Source organism: Miniopterus schreibersii (genome assembly GCF_964146895.1).
Source record: "Miniopterus schreibersii genome assembly, chromosome: 12".
NCBI lineage: Eukaryota > Metazoa > Chordata > Mammalia > Chiroptera > Miniopteridae > Miniopterus > Miniopterus schreibersii.
Window position 1 is genome coordinate 57601424 of NC_138112.1, and position 19664 is coordinate 57621087.

A 19664-nucleotide genomic window follows, 5' to 3' on the forward strand; every position below is an offset into this window, starting at 1 on the left:
TATGGGCACGGAATCCAGCAACACATTATTTCAAATGTCCTACTATTATGAATGCATTTCCTTTCATTGTAGTAGCGCTGACCATAATGAATACATTTGTATCCGTGCAGATGTCACTGGTATTTGCGATACTCCATTCTAATTTATGTTGGAAAATGAATACTTAAAGTATTGCCCAGGCTCCCATTACTCCAAAGGAAATGAGAGACACCCTGTGTGTGTGCATATGGTTTTGCATTTATGCAGCACATAGAATGTTTGGTCAGAATGAATTGAGTGCCTGAAGTGAGAATCTGGCCCTTTCCTGAAAGGGCACTTGGAGATAATTTGCTGTGCATATGAACAAACTTGTGCAAGCAGATTTCTTTGTGAATGAGTGTTTAGGTCAAGTTAATGGGCACAAATTATAGTCAGATTTCATTAGAGAGGGAAGAGGGAAAGCCTTGCTGAGAGGGGTCAGTTTTGGGGGTACCCAAGATGATCTTGCCTTCATGTGCAAAGCCAGCAAGGGTGCTGAAATGTTTGGTCCAGTAATCACCATCAGTCAGCCACACTGGCGTAGCCTTTTTAAGGTTGAAGGTGAATAGTTAGGCCTATTGGGGAGCAGAATGTGCTCAGTTTGGGATTAGTCACGTGAACGGATATTTCTGACAAGAGTCTGTCTGTGAAGTAGAGCGATGATAACCAAAGACTCTGAAATGCCTGACTGGGAGCATGCAGATTCTTTATGGAGACGCCGGGGTACTCAGCTTTCCAAGAAATGGCCTCCCTCCTGTTTGAAACAATATGTAGGCCATAATGCTCTAGACATTTAGCCTATCTGTCTACAGGGGATTCTTGGGGTGATAGCTTTTTAGGTATATCTGTGTATCTGTGCCAAACATATCCTCTTCAAGGCTTGGGATCTCAGCTGTTAAAGGGTACCTGGAAAATAACCTGTAAGACCCAATATTATGAATCTTCATTCAAGGATTCTGGAAATTAAAAAGGAAGTGACATGGTGGTTTATAGAATATAAGAGTATCCTACAAAGTTCCTATAAAATTCTACATTTTTATGCCACATCTATCTCAGCTAAATCTTTTAAATATGTAGGAGTTGCCCCTTAATAAAAATTGGCTACACAGATTAGGATTACTGACTCAGTAATTACAAGGCATATTAAAGAAGGAATAGAGGTTGCAAATTGAACTTAGAATGGGTGTATCTTTGTGTGTGTATAAATGTGTATATGTACGTGTGCATACACACATGTGCAATGTGCACATGTATCAATGAGTCTGGAATTGTTTTGTCTGTTTAACAAAAAAAGGCAAGACCCTTTCTAAAATTTGGCTTGGAAGAGAGCAAAATTTTTCTCTAGCTCTAAGTGATCTTAAATCTCAACAGCTTTTTTTATTGCTGAAAAACCTACAGTTAAAAAACTAGGCTGTGGAATTTCAGTATCTGTCCTTTTCTGTTTCATAGGGAATGTTTTCCCCTCTGAGTCTCTAGAGCCTTAATTTTTACACAATGCATCACCTGACTCTTCTGTCAGTATCTGAGAAACAGACTTGAAAGAACTAGTTTTCCAAAATCTACCTAGAAATATAAGCCCAGATAAGCCCAGTGCAATAACCTTAAAGAAGTTACTGTTCTTTGCTTCCTTCATGCCAAAACATTCCTAACGCTTGTCCTATACCGAAAAGCTTACTATTTTACAGGAAATTATGTAGAAACAACTATACTATTTGGGGGATTAGCTAAAACAAGTGAATCCAGCTCTTAGTTGAATCTCTGAGCTTCATCTTCTCTACTATTGCAAATTCAAATGGCAATAATGCTTGCTGTATTTGCTATAAAAAAAATAGCCCTCTGCATGCCTGGGCAGTTGTCCCACTGCTCGCCCCTTTCCCAGGGCCAGTCATTGGAAGCACATTTTACTTTCTCCCTGGGGCAGGGTTAGTCTTGCTTCGACATAAAAAGCCTTTCTGAAAAGGATGGAGAAATGAGGGTGGAGATAGAAGCTGCCTGTTGCAGTGTTTGCTGCGGGTTCCTATGGACAGAGAGCAGATGATGCGGTTACCACCAGAGCAGCTTTGAATCAGAAGTGCAGGAGACTAAAACCTGAGAAGAACCTCTAAGTCTCTGTGCCCCTGTTGGGGTCAGAATGAGTAGCACGGATGAGTACCCAGTATCAGCCTGATTCTCCTGTTCCCTGCTATCTGCTCCATTAAGCTGGCGGGCAAGCCTGGGAACCAGCCCAAACTGCCCTCCCGAGGAGCTGCCCATCTTAGAAGAGTTCTTCTAACAAATGTGCCTTCAGGAGACTATATAACAAGAAGCAAAGCCATTTGCATTAATTCATCCTATACTTGTCTCTCGATTTTTAAAATGCTCAAGGTTCCTACCATATGTATATATATTATAAGTTTCTGGTCTCCAAATAACTGTGCTTACAGTCTAAGATGATTGAACAGCAAGAGAAAGGACCAGCCAGAGAGAACATGGCTCTGTCTTTCCTAAACTCAAGCTGCCTATGTTTCCACTGCCATTCTTTTGTGGTACGTTCTTAGCCGTGAAACAAACTCAAGACTTAAAAAATTATTTTTAACAATAAATCACACCTACTGAATGAGAACAAGTTGGCGCTAAACCTGTGTAAACTGTTTCTTTGAGTTAGAACAGAAATTGCAATGATAGCTATCATTTATAAAGTATTTACATTGTGCCAAATACAATATTATAAGGACCTTAATAAGATATCTAGTGTCACAACTACTCTATTACATAGGTTTTATTGGACCCATTTTATAGATGAGGTTACTAAAAACTCGGAGAGTAAAGTGACTTTCCCAAGGTTACATTATCTACTTATCTCCGTTCCAAATCCTTCCCTTTTAAGATTGTTATTGATGGCTAGAAGACTAAAGAAAGATGCCATCAAAGAGATTCCATCAGCCCACTTAAGATAGGTTACTCTTTCTTTAATCAGGTGGACAGGAAGGGCCACTGTGCCCTACAGACCACCCATACTTGTACCTAATTAACCCAGGAGTAAAAGCCACGGACAGGTAGGTCAGAATGGTGCAGACTTGGCAAGGATTCACAACCCAGCTCAACATTCTTTTTGGTAGGAAGAACATTAGCTTTGCAGTTGGACAGACCTGCAAATGTGGTCAAGTGACTGACCTCTCTGAACCTTAGTTTCCACATCTAAACGAGGAATCTTAATGTCTTCCTCACAGGCATGCAGTACAAATTGGATGAGCGATTATATATAAGTACCGATTATAATGCATGCTCATTGAATACTTTTTTAAAAATATATAATTGCTTGGTGGAAATGCAGATTAGTGCAGCCACTGTGGAAAGCAGTATGGACTTACTTCAAAAATTGAAAATGGAACTGCATTATGACCCAATGATTCCACTTCTAGGAATATATCCAAAGAAACCCAAAACACTAACTCGAAAGAATATATGCACCCCTATGTTCATTGCAGCATTATTTAAAATAGCTAGGATTTGGAAGCAGCCCAAGTGCTCATCAGTAGATGAGTGAACAAAAAAGCTGTGGTACATTTACACAATGGACTACTCAGCCATAATAAAGAAGGAAATCTTACCTTTTGCTATAGCATGGATGAACCTGGAGAGTATTTTGCTAGTAACAGTATTTTGAAGTAAGTCAGAGAAAGACAAGTACCATATGATTTCACTCATTGTGGAACCTAATGAACAAAATAAACTAACAAAATAGAAACACGCTCATAGATATAGAGAACAGACTGACAGCTGTCAGAGAGGAGTGGGGTTGGGTGCTGCATGAAAAGGTGAAGGGGTTAAGCAAAAAACTCATAGATACAACAGGATGATGATTACCAGAGGGCAAGGTGGGTGGGGAAGATAGAAGAGGGTAAAGGGGAGGACAGATAGTGATAGAAGGAGACTTGACTCAGGGTAGTGAACACACAGTGCACTATACAGAATTGCACACCTGAAACGTATATAATTTTATTAACCAGTGTCACCTCAATAAAGTCAATAAAAGTAATAAAATGCAGAATTCCTTAAAATGTCATTTTACGCTGTAGCTGATTTGGCTCAGTGGCTAGAGCATTGGCCCACGAACTGAAGGATCCTGGGTTTGGTTCTAGCCAAGGGTACGTACCTCAGATGCAGGCTCAATCCCTAGCCCCAGTCCGGGTGTGTGGGGTGCATGGGGCTCTCTCACATTGATGTTTCTCCCCCTACCTGCCACTCTCTCTGAAAAACAATGGAAAAAATATTCTCAGGTGAGGATTACAAAACGAACAAACAAAAAAATATCATTTTACTCTGTTTGTGTTAGCAAAAGTTTTTCCAGGCACCCTGACGTGTTTTGGCCCCAGCAGGAGAGGGGTTGAAAGATACAGTGTTCTGCAGTTTCTGCAGGTCCATTCTTTAGAATCAACTTTGTTTTTATGACCTGTTTTTCCCTCTAAGATAGGAGGTGGGCTGATGCTTCCCCTTCTGCCCTCCTGGTCCTAGGGCTCTCCCCAGAGTATTCTCTCACCTCCCTTTTGTGATTTCCTTAAGTGCTTTTAATGGCTGCTTGACACTAGAAAGATATTCCTAGCAGGCACTCAATTTGTAATCGGGGCTTGTTGCTTGATGTGAACTTGTGGCTGACCTCTGGGAATGCCGTGGGGGCCTGAGGAGGGAGCCTGGGTCTGCTTCAGCAAAGCAAGACGATGGGTCTCTGAGCAGCTGGCTGGCAGCTGAAGGAGTGGCTCTTGCTACTTTTGTCCTGTGTGTCTGCAAGTGTAATAGGCAGAGGATTATTATATGGGTAAACTCCAGCATTCTTAAGCAACACCAACCAAAAGCAAAATACAAAGCAAAAGGCAGCTACATTTCAGCAGGGCCTGTTACACTGAGGAGAAATGGAATGCCCTTAGGAGCACCCTGCGTGCACTAGAGCGGAGTATCCATTATTCCATGGCCTGCTCCTGGGGGCCTAGACTGCCTCCGACTTTATTTAAACTTGTAATTGTCTTAATCAGGGGAAGGTGATTGAGGTACAAGAAATGGAGGTGGGGGTGTTCAAATCCCTTATACTTTCATTTCACTAATCTTAGACACATGGCTGCTAATCAGGGTTGTAAGTGATAAGTCACAGTACACTCCCTGGAGCAGCAGCAGCAGCTGGCTGGCCAGAGGAGAAGTCAAGTGTCACAGTGGGTTAATAGCACCACAGGAGACACCTTGGTGACTGGTGATCAATGCCAGGGAAATGGATTTCACATTAAGTGCTTCATGCCCAATCTTGTGTGACTCTCGTGAACATTATGGGCCTTTGCCCCAAACCATACAGCCAGGACGTGATAAAGAGGCTTCTAGTGCCCACCACTATTCACAGTCCCCATCCTAAACTCTTTATTCCTGCTCACCTTGCACTCCACTTCCCAGCCTTCCTGGATCTTCTGAAGTTCGGCCTCTATAATGAATTACCCTATTTGTGGACATGGCTTACTGCTCAAGGCTGCCGCTCTGCACCTCTTCACCAGTTCTGACTCCAACCCTGCCTCCCTGGCAGTTGTTCACACATGGTCTCCTAATCAGGTGGCTTCTAGCTCTCACCTGGTCTCCCCGGCCCTCAGTGTAACCTACCAAGAAGGATCCAACTCTATGAGTCTGACAAGTGAAGGATGAGTAGTCCGCCTTCATGGAAGTCATAGACTTGAAGGCTGTTTGTGATTCGGGTAGAAAAAGAGAAAGAAGATCTACATTCGAGGCTGGAACAGGAAAGGTTCTTGTTATGACTTGTTAGCAGCTGTTGAAACCATCAGTTTTGAAGGGGGAGTTTAGAATTGGAGATGCCACAGGGACTTAAGGGTTATCTGTGGATTTCAGTGCTGTAAACTGTTCTTACCAGAGGGGACTTGGAATGAGAGAGAACGTAAAGCCTCTGGTGTGGAGCTGTGTCAGAAGCATGGGCTCATTCTATTCTCCTCCTCCAGGCAATCTTTACATTTCTGTGCTAGGCCTAATTTGAGAGCCTCGTTTTGACCTCCAGTCAGAGTGCCCTTTACAGTCATAATTGTCACCATTCAGGCCGGTTTAAATGAATAAGAACTAAGTGGGTGATCCTCTTGCATTTCACATGAACCAGTGTTTCCAGTGATTGCCAGGCCACACACTCCATTTAACCCCCTCTCCAAAGCCTGGTCTTCCCATCCTTCAGTGGGCAAGGAGAGCTTAGGACTAGCTGTCAGAGCCCCTCCTCCCATCAGGGCTCAGAGCACTGTCCAAAATCAGACTTAGAGCAGAACAACAACACACTAGTGATTATGGGAGGTAAAGATGTGACATAAGTAACTTTATTGTGGAAATCATGTCACCATAAGTATATTAAATCATTGCATTGTACACCTTAAACTTACACAATGTTATATGTCAATTACATCTCAACACAGTGTTGGGGAAAAGAAATTAGACAGGAAAGACTGGAGAAGCAGTTTGGGAAAGAAATGAGTTTTTTCTTTCCAGCTGAACATAGAACAAGTAGTTCCATAGTCTTTTCTTAAACTTCTATAATAGAATTATCATCTTCAGAAATGGCTTTCTTGTCACAGCAAATATGTTTTCTAAAAAAACTTAAAAACAACCCCTAAAAGAATTTCCTCATCTTTTCCCCAATAAAATATTTATTTTGTTGTCATTCCCTCCGTCCTATGCTTCTGTGTTGGGCCAAGTGAACACTGCAGTGGGATGTCTTAAGTAGTCAGTGGGGAAAGCAAAAGGTCTGTACACTTTTATTAACTTCTTGTGCTAGTGTAGAAGAGCTATTCAGTATATTTATTATTCTGTATAAAATTTAATTCTGATTGGGACTCGGAATGTGAGAGCCTGAGATGCCATCTAGTCCGGGAAGGAAGGGACAGAACACCGTGCAGTGTAAGTGGTACATGCAGGCTCTGTCCCACACCTTTCCGTGAGGAAAGCAATCACTAATGAGCATTTGCCACATGCTGTATACTTTTACATTCATGAAGTTGTGAATCGTGGCCTCTGATTTACAAGTGAGGAAACTGAGGCCCAGTGGAGTGAGTTTTGCCCAGGGGAACTTAGTAAGTGGAAGGATTAGATTCAAGCCTTGGTCTTTCTGTGTTCTTCCTGCTCCTCTCAGTCTGAAAGCCAGGGCTGCAAGTCTGACAGCAGGGAGCCTACTAGATTGCTGACAGATGCCCCTCAGCTATGCAGCCTGAGAGGGTGACTGGGCCTCACTCAGTAATAAAGGAAACATTCTCTCAGTGCCCTTTGGGGCGTTTGGATTGTCTGCCCTGGCTAGGCCCTCTAATCGGGCCAGTGGAGAACAATTGGTTTCCAGGTACCATAAATAAGTCTTATGACATCTGATTTATGTTGTGACTGAGCCATAAACAGGTTCTTCTGCAGATGGATGAAACAGGTGTGAAGTGGTAGGATTATGTCATTTGAGTGTGGCAGCAGAGGTAGCTTTAGGAAAAAGTAGGAGGAAGGCAGAATGTGTCTTTAATGTGCCTTCAGCACCCTGTATTTATGTCCTAGTCCTGACCCTTTAAAGATTATCATTTCTTTTTCTCGGTAAAACTTAACCGTCCACCTCATCCCATCAGCTTCTAAGATTACAACTGGCTTCCCCCAAAACTCATCTATGCTCGGTGGTTTATGGTGATCGGATAGGCTACTCTTGTAATAGCTACTGATTTTTAACCCTGGGAGCTCAGCCAGAGAAGTGCATTACCTTAGACTAAAGGAACAACTTTGATAAGGTCTTCAGGCTTAACGACTTGTGGAACATCTTTTGAATGTGACAGAGGCCTTGGTTGCTTTTTACATAAAAACTGTTGGGTCTCTGTTACTTCTTCCAGTGCCTGGGGCAGCCCTTTGATTCAGAGCAGTGCGGTGCAGTGCACTTTGTTCAACTTTGATGATATGCAGAGGATGGAGACCTACAGTAACAATTCCTCTTTTCTCTTTGCTCCCGCTCTCCTGTTTGGTGTGTTCATCTTCCTGTGTGTTTTGGATCACTTCCTCTCTTCTGGCTAGACTAGTGCTCCCTCTGATCTGACAGCACTGACCTGGAACCCAGGGAGACCCTCTGGTAATGTTATCAGTGGAAGTGTTCTTGGGGTGCCTCAAGGAAAAGAATTTCCCAAGGCCCCCATGGGAGGATGGCTTTGTGGAAAGCTTTATTGATGACGCAAAATTAAGGGGCTTCCCCTTCAAGGTCCCATCCCTGTCCATCTTGCCATGGAAGAGGTCCAGTCTTATCTTCAGCAGGGCCAGAATTAAGGCCACTGCCTAGGATTTCTGCTCCATATTAAAGTACAGTCCAGACCAGCATCTGGCTAGCTTAGCTTGTGTTCCCAGCTGCACTCCATTGCATGTGGGGTCCACATGGCCATGGACCATGCAGCTTCTTAAGGCCACATAGCTATGGAGAGAGAACAACCAAGTGCACAGGCTAGTGCAGGTCATGGAGCAAGCAGAGTAAGAGCAAGCAAGCGGGAACTCTTTGGGGATTTTAACTTCCCACAATTCTGCGCGTTTCTGATGGGATCCACCCCCTAGCCAATCCGTTGTTTCCCAGGCTAGACTGACAGGCAAGCACCTTCTCTACATCACCCCGACTTCACTGCACATGTGCCTGTCTCTCCCTTCTCCTTGCAGTAACCCAGTACCAGATGGGGGAAGGGAGGGGTGTTAATCCTCTCGGAGGAGCAATGCTGTGTGAAGCTGTAGCTTCTCGGTGAAGCTTCCCAGGTGGCCACGCTTATACTGTCTGACTTCCCTTTGCTTTCTTCCCTGTATTAATATTAACTAGCTAATTACAGTGAGGACAGTAAGATTGGCTGAATGTAAATTGGATATGATGTTCAGACCTCAGTTGTCTGCTTCAAGCAGCCTTCTTCCTAGTCAGGGCAGATTCGTACAGTTTGGAACTGTTGGCTGTATCATGAACCTTTGGAATTTGGGAGGTAGGGATAGCTTTCTTACCTTTTTCTTTGTTTCCTAGGGAGACTCATAACAAGAATGTTTACTGCAAGGGCAGAGATAGGACAGAGTAATAAACAGGCAGGAAACCAGGCCCCAGTCCAAATGGTTCCCTTTCACAAATGACCAGTCTGTACTTACACTCATCTCAGAGAAAACATGCTGGCAGAGGTGCTTGAGGTATGAACTAGGCATAAGAAATCACCTTACAGCTTTCTGTTCCCGTATCAGAGCCCTCTCACCGTCCCTGACACGGTCCTTAGACTCTTAGACAAGCGAGTCTGGCTTTGGCAAAGACAGAGCCCTTGGCTGTGCTTGGGAGTAAGTGCTATTCACTCCAGACCACCAGTATCATGCATTGGCACCTGTGTTACTGCTCCAAGCTGAGTCCCAGACTTGTGCTGATGATATAATCACATTTGAGCAGCCTGATGCCTGGCTGCCCCACACACAGGCTTTATATTGAGTTACCACTGGGTGTTTGTTTTTCTTTTTTCCTTGAAACATCTGTTTGCGCTGCCTTGGGGAGTGTAACACAGAACCCAGTCTGAATATTTTAGGCAGAGCCCCTGTTCCCGTTTTGGAGCACTGGCAGCGTGGCAGACTCCATATGGAGCCCTGGCGCTCTTCTCATATATTCTCTCCATCCACATCCCCCATCTCCAGAGGCACTTCAAGCATGACCCGGGGAGATAAGCACTAGGAGCTGCTGAGGAGACACTCTTTCCGTCGGTGTACCCTCTCATACCATCTCTAGCCATTCTGAACTTTTCACAGCTCCTTGCACGCACCAAGCTGTTTTAGATCAAGTTGTCCAAGCTGTTCCCTCCACCTGGCTTGCCCTCCTTCCAGCCCCATAGTCTTCCTGGAAAATACCAACCCACCTGTAAACATTGAAGGGCTGTCTTTTCTGACTCTGCAGGTAGAATGTACACTTCTTCCTTCTCTCATACCACAGAGACTACTTTCTTTGCCAAACTGTAAGCCCCTTAAGGGTAGGGAGCCTATCTGATTCCCCACCGTATTCCCGGCATTGGCATATAATAGGGGCTGAGCCACTGTGAGGTGGAAGAGAAGCCACTGACTTGGGGATGGGAGTAATACAGTTGAATTTGGTTGAGTGCTCATTATTTGTAAGTATGTTATATACTTTACAGTTCATTGTCTCATTTAATACCCAACTCCTGATACTTTCCCCGTCCTGAGTTTACCCCAACACACACACATCCATCACTCTCTTTCCCAGCACCCTGGTTTACTTTCTTCATAGGACTTTCCACTATCTGAAAGTATTTCTCCGTTTACTGGTTTATTAGTTTTCTCCTTCACTAGAAATTAAGCTCCATGACAATAGGGACCTTGTCAGTTTTGCTCACTACTGTACTGCCAGCACTCATTACAGGGCCTAACATTATTGGTGCTCCATAAATATTTGTACACTGAAAGAGTGAATGAATGATGACTGTGTGTCACAGATTCGGAGACCAACTAAGGCTTTGAGAGGCTGAAAAGCTTTGCCAAAGTCACACAGCTCAGAAGGGCTTGGGTGGGAATCCTGGTCTTAACTCCGAATGTACAGTCCTAACCTGTTATACTGTCTCCTTTAGATGTTCTCCAAATAGAAAGATCTTAGTGCTCCTGGGACAAAAGTCTACTTTCCTACAAGACAGTTTCCCCCTTGAGAGCCAGCCTCCCCCACCTTTTACTTCACCCTCTAAACCCCTTCCCCTAGACCAAGGCAGTCTATGAGAGATACTTGTGTGCCAGCCACCAAATGTGTCCTAAGTAAGTGCTAGGCATGTTGCTAAACACTGGGGACAAAACAGTGTATAGGAGTCAGATTCAGCCTCCAAGGAGCTCAAGCAGCAGACTGGCATTTACATTGCAGTCACATTCAGGCTGCTGAATCTCTGAGCCCCTGGAGGCTGCAAGGGCAAGGCAGGGGTTCAGCAGACCACACTCATCACTGTTCCCTGAAGGCAGACAAGGGGCATCTTCTCAACTTAAGTCAGATTCTCTCCCCTCTAGTGGGCGGAGCGAAAATCAGATGAAACCCTGAAAGATATTTTCTATGCAACATAATTAAAAGAGCGAGACCTGGGTGCCCCTCACTCACAACAGAACAGATAGAAATTGAAACCCACGTCTGACCCAGAGAGACTCTGTCCTAAGTCCAGGGCAGGAGGCTTGGTAGCCGGCCCTTGTGTATTTGTGGGAACCCACAAGAACCAAGGTGAGAATCTGACAGAAATGGCTACTGCCCTGCTGCCAGGTCACTACACAAAAGTCACAGACTTTTGGGATCCCCCATAGCAGGGAGAAAGTTTTCTAGTATTTGGTGTCCAAATGGGAATTTGAATCTGCCAAGGCCTTGGAAAAATCTTTAGCAATCAGCAGAGGTTACCACCTGTGCTCCTGGTAATGAGGCGTTGCCAGCAACCTGGCTGGATAAATGCAGCCAACCTGACCTCACAAGCCCTCTCATAGGCTGCCTTCACTCATCATCAAGTCCAATGCCCAGGGTTAGAAACAAGGGCCCGCCTTGGTTGTAGTTCCAGCTCTGCCTGACTGTGGGACTGGGATGTCACTTCATCCCTCTGCTCCTCATTTTCTTTATCTGTAAAATGGAGTGTTAATGCTATTACACAGGATGATTATTACGAAAACTGAATGTGAAAATATTGGTGATGTGATTAGTTCAGGGATCACCAAATGATAATAGTAGCAGGCATTTAATGAGTATTGCTTCTATTCCTCAGCTGGCATTTCATCTAAGAGAAGGAGGGGAGCAACGACTAGGTGCCCCTTTACTTTCATCTTGGTCTGGATGACTTAATAGCATCCTCACCTCTCTCCCTTCATGGACCATTAGGGTGAGGGGTTGGATGGTTGACGTTTTGGAATCCTCTCATAGGTTGCCTTGAGCACAGCTCACAGCTGGATTGAGTGGGGGTGGAAGTTGCCAAAAGTGCAGCTGTTGTGTTAGGAAGCCAGATGAAAACATTCCTCATGGAGGTGAATTGGTCCTTCAGGTTTTCTTGCTTGGAGAGGGCTGGGCATGAACTTACTTCTGCTTTGCCCTCCGTGACACAGAACTCCTTGTTCATCAAACACACCCGCCCTTTACCAGTAAGGCTGTCATTTGTAAGAGTAATCATTGTTTATAAGATAGCATTTTAATCTATACCTGGTGCCCCCAGTGTTTCTATGTACCTGGTGATTGCAGTGACAATTAAAAAAGAAATGGAGCCAGGGTTCACCTGTAGAAGCAAGCTGTCCATAAGATTACTCAGCAGTATCTTTAAGACCAGCAAGCTGCCCACTGTTTGCCTGGGACACCTTGGGAGGTTTCTAGAACAATAATATGTTACAGGGTTGTTTTGATCATTCACTTGTTCATTCATTCAAAAAATATTTGTAGAGGTTTTACTGGTGCCAGTCACATTATCAGGTATTGGTGTTACAGTGGGGAACAAAATAGTTAAGGACCCTTACCATCTCCAAGTAACTGTAGATAGTGATCAGTGCTGTGAAGACAATACAGCCGCCTACTGTAGTGGAGGAGTGGGGTGGCTACTCTAGATTGCTTGGTCAGGGAAAGCCTCTGAGAAGGTGACATTGGAGCTGAGACCTGAATGTTAAGGAGTCAGTCACTCTAAGCTGTGAGGGAAAGAACTTTTAAGACGTAACAGCAAATACAAAAGCCTTAAGGCAAGAACTAGCTCTGCTTATTTGAGGGGCAGAAATAAAGCCATTGTGGCCAGCAGGTGGTACGAAATAGGATAGAAAGGCAGACAGGGGACAAATCATGTAGAAATTTGTGGGCCATGGGCTTTATTCTAAGGTTATAGGAAGCCATTGAAGGATTTTTTAAGTGGGGCAGTAACATAATCCACTGTAAATTTTAAAAGTATTACTCTGAATGCAGTTTGAAAACTAAACAGTAGTGAAATGAAAAGTAGAAGTAGGAAGTCACCAGTCAACAGGCAACTGCAGTAGTTCAAGCAAGAGATGGTGGCAGTGGAGGAGGGGAATGGACACGCAGGGATGGCTGTGCAGTGAGAGTCATGGACTTGCCAGTGGGCCCAATGGGAGAGGGAGGTGGTGGTCCCAAGGTTTTGAGCACAATAGTTGCGCATGTAAGCTACTTAATACAGTACTGCTTTTTACTGTCATTATTAACAAGTAGCCTATTATCAAATACCGAGGGAATAGGCTTGAGAAGGAATCTTAAATCCATTCAAATGACAGCATGATGCCCACAGTGCCTGTGTAACAACAATGTGAGCTCTTCTCTGTTGCTAATAAATGGCATTCTTGGAGAAATGGGGCTTGCAGGTATGATAGTGGATTCAGGAGCTAGAGATTCTGACTTCCAGTTCATCTCACTGTGCCATCAAACTAACTGTGTGACTTTCAGCCTCTCAGCTTTGATTTCTTCATGTGGTGTTACTAAATAACTATAAAATGTGCTGAGCATTTCTATGTGCCAGGTACCAAACCAAGCACTCTGTATACATTAATCCTCATTTACTCCTCCCAGCAACTCTTCTAGGTAAGTACTAAATTGTCCTCCATCTCCAGGCAGAAACACTGAACTCAGAATCCCACAGCTAGTAAATGGCAAAGCTGTGACATAAACCTAGGTGTTTCTAACTCTTAAGTCCACATTTATAACCCTGTGCGATATGAGAAGCAGCACTAGGTTTTGAAGAGTTGGTATGCTTCCAATTTCCAACTTTATACAACTTCTGGACCTCAATTCAAGGTCATCAGGGGACTCAAAGCTACCGAGAACTAATCTGGGACATGGTAAAATAAAGAAATAAAGACAGAAAGGCTTACCATTTGTAAAGAGATTAGCGATTAGTGACTAGAGTGTATTTATTGATCCTTTCTCCCTCTCCCTTTGGTATCATGTAAGAATAGCAGTTGAGGCAACAAGCAATTTGAAGTCCCGCATTTTATGAAATGTTTAAGATTTCTACAGGAGAAGACTGCTTGAGAGAGCTTTGGTTCCCATTCACCTGCCAAAAAAGATGAGGAAACCAGGTCGGTGGATTTCCTGAAGGTGTAGAAAGCAAGCAGGGAGGGTAAGCCCTTAGCTATTGTCTGTTTCCAAACCCCCATCCCCTGGAGCTGCCTGGGCCCCGATGGAGTTTTGGGAAGATTCTTTTCAGGCCGCACCACAGGAGGTCGTCAGTTATGAGAAATCTATCAGTGCTGGGAAGGGAAAGAATGGTGGGGAAGGCCAACAGAAAGAGAAAATGGGAAGCTTACTGCCTCCTCTTGAAATGCAACAGGAAACTGAATAACAACATGGAAATTATTTCAGAGAGGAGAAACACACATACACCCACAGTCTCATCCCCAGACACTTTGAAACTGCCCCAGTGTTGGCAGGGGTGTGGGGAAAATGGGCATTCTCATACCTATATGACCTATGTGAGCAGTGATCATAAATGAGGATAAGAGGATTCTGGAGGGCAGCTTAACAATTATATATCAAATGCCTTTAAAAGCACATGTCCTTTGATGGTTGGAGAACTATCTGATTCTAGTACTGGGGTAGGAAATATACAGGATGAGCCTGGAGCATTTTGTAGTGCCAGAAAGTAAGGAAGTACTAAAAAACAAAACACCAAACCCAACAGAACATTGGGGGAACATCAAGGGGCCACCCGAGCTGACCAAAAGACCTCCCAAAGTCCCAGCTGAACAATTTGAGCAGCAAAATAAATGAAGTACTGGCTTATAACCCAAAGTATAAAATAAATAAATATTAGTCCATATTGATATAGCTGATTGAATAAATAAATAAATGGAGACAAGACAAATCTCATGATCAGATGAATTTCAAATAATTATGTAGACACCCTACCCTCAACAATGAGGGGGGATGTAACTCCTTACTCCATAGGTATGGGTTGCTCATAGTGACTTCGGACAGTATGGGAAGGGGAAAAACAGTAACTTTACACAGGAAAAACCTTAACAAACATGACCTCAGCTGGGTGATCAAGGTCATCATCAAAAGTGCTAAGTCATATTGATAGTATGTACCTGCAATGTGACATGATGAGAATGTCACTTTACCTCTGTGGTTTTCTAAAGGCCCATAGCTATGGCCTAATCATGAGAGAAACATCAGACAAATCCCAGTTGCGGGACATTCTACAAAATACCTGACCAGTACTCGTCAAAACTGTCATCATAATAAAAAACAAGAAAGTCAGAAAAATTGAAACAGCCAAGAGGAACCATGAAGACTAAAAGCAGTGTGGTATCTTAGGTGAAAGCTGGAACAGAAAAAAGGACATTAGGGAAACACTAAGGAAATCTGAATAAAATATGAACTTCAGTTCATTGGTCCATTGTAACAAATGTTCTAAACTAATATGTTAATAACAGGAAAGTGGATATTAGAACCCTCTGTATTATCTTTGTGATTTTTCTGGAAACCTTAACCTATTCTAAAAAATAAGATTTGTTAAAAAAATACAGCCATACTCTTTCCCTCCTGGAAATATTTTGGGGAAAATAATTAAGGGTAAACCTAAAAATTCATTCACATGGATGTCTGTCACAAAGGTGTGGGTAAGAATGAAAAGGTAGAAATAATTTGTGCCTAGTATAGGTATAGTAAATCCATACAATTAAATCATGAATCATAATCTTATAGAAATATTATTCTTGATAAGGAAGGTATTCATCATTGCTAGTTGAGTGGGAAAGCATATTATGAAAGAACCTGTGAAATATAGGGTGTCCCAAAAAATGTATACACACACTTTGAATAATTATAAAGGCAGTGTTTATTAAAATACATTTCATTTTCAAAATTGAGCTATCAGCTGTTAGAGTGTGTATACATTTTTGGGGGCACCCGGTATGTATTTTTATATATGCATAGAGAGGTATAGATAGATATATTTCAGGGTGTTAATGTTGATTATCACTGGTGGATAACACCATAGGTGTGGTTTTTTTCTTTTTATAGAAGCGGTACTTGTTTATTACAGAAAGTACAGATCAGCAAAATGGAAAAACTTTTTGAATTAAAAAAAAAAAAGGCTGGAAATGATTTCATTATACATCCAACAACAGTAGCAACAGAAGACTCAGTCCTAAAGAAAGACGCTCTAAGAACAGATGGGACATAGGCAGGCAAATAAGCCTGCTGCCTGCTACTTCTGTTCAAGCATCTCCCTGTAGAAGGGTACTGCCTGAATTGGCCTGCTGGTGCCTCTCCATCCTCCAGAAAAACAGGCCACCACACACACAGTCCCTGTAGAGTGTGAGAAGGGTAGCCACCTATAAACACAGCAAACAAGTTGCAAGGTGCATGGAGATCAAATTTGGTACTGTGGTTAAAGTGTGGACCTGAGACAACACTAGATACCCAAGCTTCTCTTAGATGTATCTACACAGGTCTGCAGAGGCGGAAGCTGCTGTGAGGGCTAAGAGATAAGCCCAGTGTCTGTATTTCCTTTCTATAGTAATCCTAACCTTACCTAGCATTTTTCATCTTAAAAAAGAACTTGCATGTACCTTCCATCTCACTATAACCCTTAGAGGTAGGATGATATTACCTAATTTTTTAGGTGAAAAATTGGGTCTCACAGAACATAAGTGGCTGTCATTGGCTGGGTAACTGGGGGTTCAGAAGATACAGATTCACCTCTCTGTTTGGAAGATACAGATTCTGGAGTCTGCATAATCTAGATCTACTATTTACAAGCTGTGTACTTTGAGCAAGCAGTATAGCCTCTCTTGGCCTCAATTTTCTTATCTGTAAAATGGAGATGATAATACCTATCCAAAAGCTACTGTGAGGGTTGGCAAGACTGTGTATATATGAATTACTTAGCACAGTGTGTTAAACATTTAATCAGCCCTCCTCAAATAGTGATTATTATTGAAGGAGAGAAGGATCACAGGGTGACGCAGACATGATCTAGAGGGAAGAGGGCCCGTCTTTCTGTCTTTCCTGTGATCTGAGAAGGAAGACACAACAAAGTTAAAGCCACCTTAGACTTTTTTGAGAACCATGATGAATTGGGGGAATCATGGAGCTTTTGTTCGTACCAGAGCTTTCTCTTGGGTCTGTATGAGGTACTGATCAAGCAGCAATATATATCAACCTGGTGTTTGGGCCCAGCCAGAAAAAAAGGTGAAAGAACTTGGAACGTGTAGGCCACCCGTCAGATTGAATTGGAGAGGAATGGGAAAGAAATGCACAGGACGCAAGAGAAAGCAGCATGGATGAGAATGAATTAATTAGCTCGGCAACTGTGCGAGTCAGAAGGGAGCTTAGCTCTTGTCTGGTTTGGAATTGTCCTAAATGTCCCTTAGAATGCAAGGCATCCTAATGTTCCATTTGAGGAAACTGGGTCCCAGAGTCACCCAGGGAAGCCAGGACTGAAACTCTGAAGTCCTCTCATGTTTTCCTCAGTTAACCCAGGATAAACTGAGGACATTTTACTTTATATTTATATCTCACTTCGTTCCACAGGTGGCAGCTAAATATATAAGTTCTGATTTCCTGTAGCACAGTAACCCCTCACTTTCAGCCCAAGCTGCTGTGGCAGGTGACCTGGGAGACCAAAGCGGCAGCTCTATTCTGCCTAGCAGAGGAGTATTTCTGGATCTGAGTGTTTGGCCCACACCCCAAGTCGGACTGATCACATACTGGAACTGGGCACATAGCCTCATACGATGAATAGAGACTTTCCACCTAGCTCCTTGTACAAAACCTATGTGGCTTCCTTCTTGGAGAATATCAAATTTATCTTTTTAAATCCTAGCTGATGGTAGCCTTCCTCCCCTGTTGATACCCCTTAATTTCTCTATCCTCCTGAGTTGAATAATCCTTTCATAGCAATAATTAATAAATAGCCAAGGATTTAGCAGATACAAGTGATTCCAAATCAAATTAAGTTGTGTTATATTCTCAGGAAAAGAAACTATTAAACTTGCAAAGTCAGAGTGCCAACCACCTCATTTATTAACTTCCTCTTATAAGTCTCCATCTCTAGGGACAGAAGCTGAACATCTGAGCTGCTGTCTGTATGAACTTCCCAAAAAATCATCAGACAGTGAAACACTCCGTGATTATAATCACTTTATCAGCAGGTGTTAGGGGCTAAATGTGACTGGGATTGTGGCCTGTATATAACAACGCCTTCAGTTTCACAGGCTCCACAACAAGGCAAACAGGGTTCCTCATCAGTGTGCCCAGCTGGTAGAGCGGGCGCAGCGTTCTGCCACCAGGGCTCCTTAGTCCCATTCTGTCACTCCACCCTACTCCCAGCCAAGTGTCAGATGTCACACCATCCTCCCAGGCAGGATTTAGAAACTCTCCGAATAATTTAGAAAAAGTATGTGCCTCCTTGCCTGTTTTAAGTTAACTCCTGAAGTTGTCATCGTCAGAGAGGAAGAGGACGTGGTTTCTGACTTGTCAGTGTAGCCTGAGCTTTATGTTTTTGTCAAAACTTTGGCACTAAAGATTTAGCATATTAAATGTATAGATAAAACTCACTCTACGATACAGTTGGCAAAGATTGATTTTTATGGTTAAACTATCCAGCCAAATTAGCCTGGCTTTCTGTCAGATCCGAGTCTGATTTCATTTTTGTCTGTTCAAATAAACATATCGGTACACACCTCATGACAGCCATCTCACTTCTGAAGTGTGAATTTCCAGTCTGTGGGTAGACAGATAAGGACACACAGCCCTGCCAAGAGTCTGTTGCCTGGAGAAATAAGGGATTACCTCCATTACTATTTCTTCCCTGCTCTCATAGGCCTCCTCTTAGAAGCAAGGCATTCTGAAATGGCCCCGTGGTGAGGTTCAGGAGGGTGAAGTTCAGGAGGGTGAGGTGTGCATTTCTTATTCTGAAGTGGGAGTAAAGCGATTGTAAGAGTGGGAGTGGCTGAGAGAGAACCTACAGATCACAGGCAGTTCTTGGAAGGGTCAGCTTTAAGAAAGAGTATGTATGGAAGTTAAGCATCTGGACATTTATTTTCTTGGAATTGCCCATGCCCAAATACCCCTGGAAAGTCATGTCCCACAAGGGTATGTGTCGCCCAGTTTTAAAACCACTGCTTTAGATACAGCTATGTTCTCAACCTAGATTCGCCTGTGACAGAGGCCAGTTAGCCTAGGCTCCACTCAGTGTTTGTCCACACCAGTGTTCAACAGGGGCTGACTTTTCTAGAGACCTGTCATGTAGAGGGGTTAGAAACGTAGAACTCAGCCTTTCTTTCTATTCAATACCTGTATTTCATTATGTCTGGAGTTGTCATAGGAAAACAAGAAACTCTCCAAGCAAGCAAAGAAGGACACTGTGACTCTCCAGATATTTGAAGAGTACTTGGGGATAGGAACATACTTGCTCTAGAATGTAATGTTTCAGATGCCAAACTAGGAACAATGAGGAAAGTTAGAAGGAGGCAGGTGTTGATTTGAGACAAGAAGGAAGGTAGGTCAGAGAAGGTAGACAACATTTTTAATCATTTTTATTGGATAAAATACATAAAACTTTCACAGTAACTCTGTAAGATAGATAGTATTACCATGAGGAAACTGAGACTCAGAGAGGTTGAGCAACTCACTCAGGGTCCCACAGCTCAGTCATGCCAGAGCAGGGATTTAAACC

At 43.2% G+C, this 19664-nt stretch overlaps 1 protein-coding gene across 1 annotated transcript in view; it reads left to right on the plus strand.

Annotated features, from left to right (window-relative positions):
- TRIM44 (tripartite motif containing 44) overlaps nt 1–19664 on the plus strand; it is an 83656-nt gene that overhangs the window by 56526 nt on the left and 7466 nt on the right. The gene's annotated exons all lie outside the window — the stretch shown is intronic.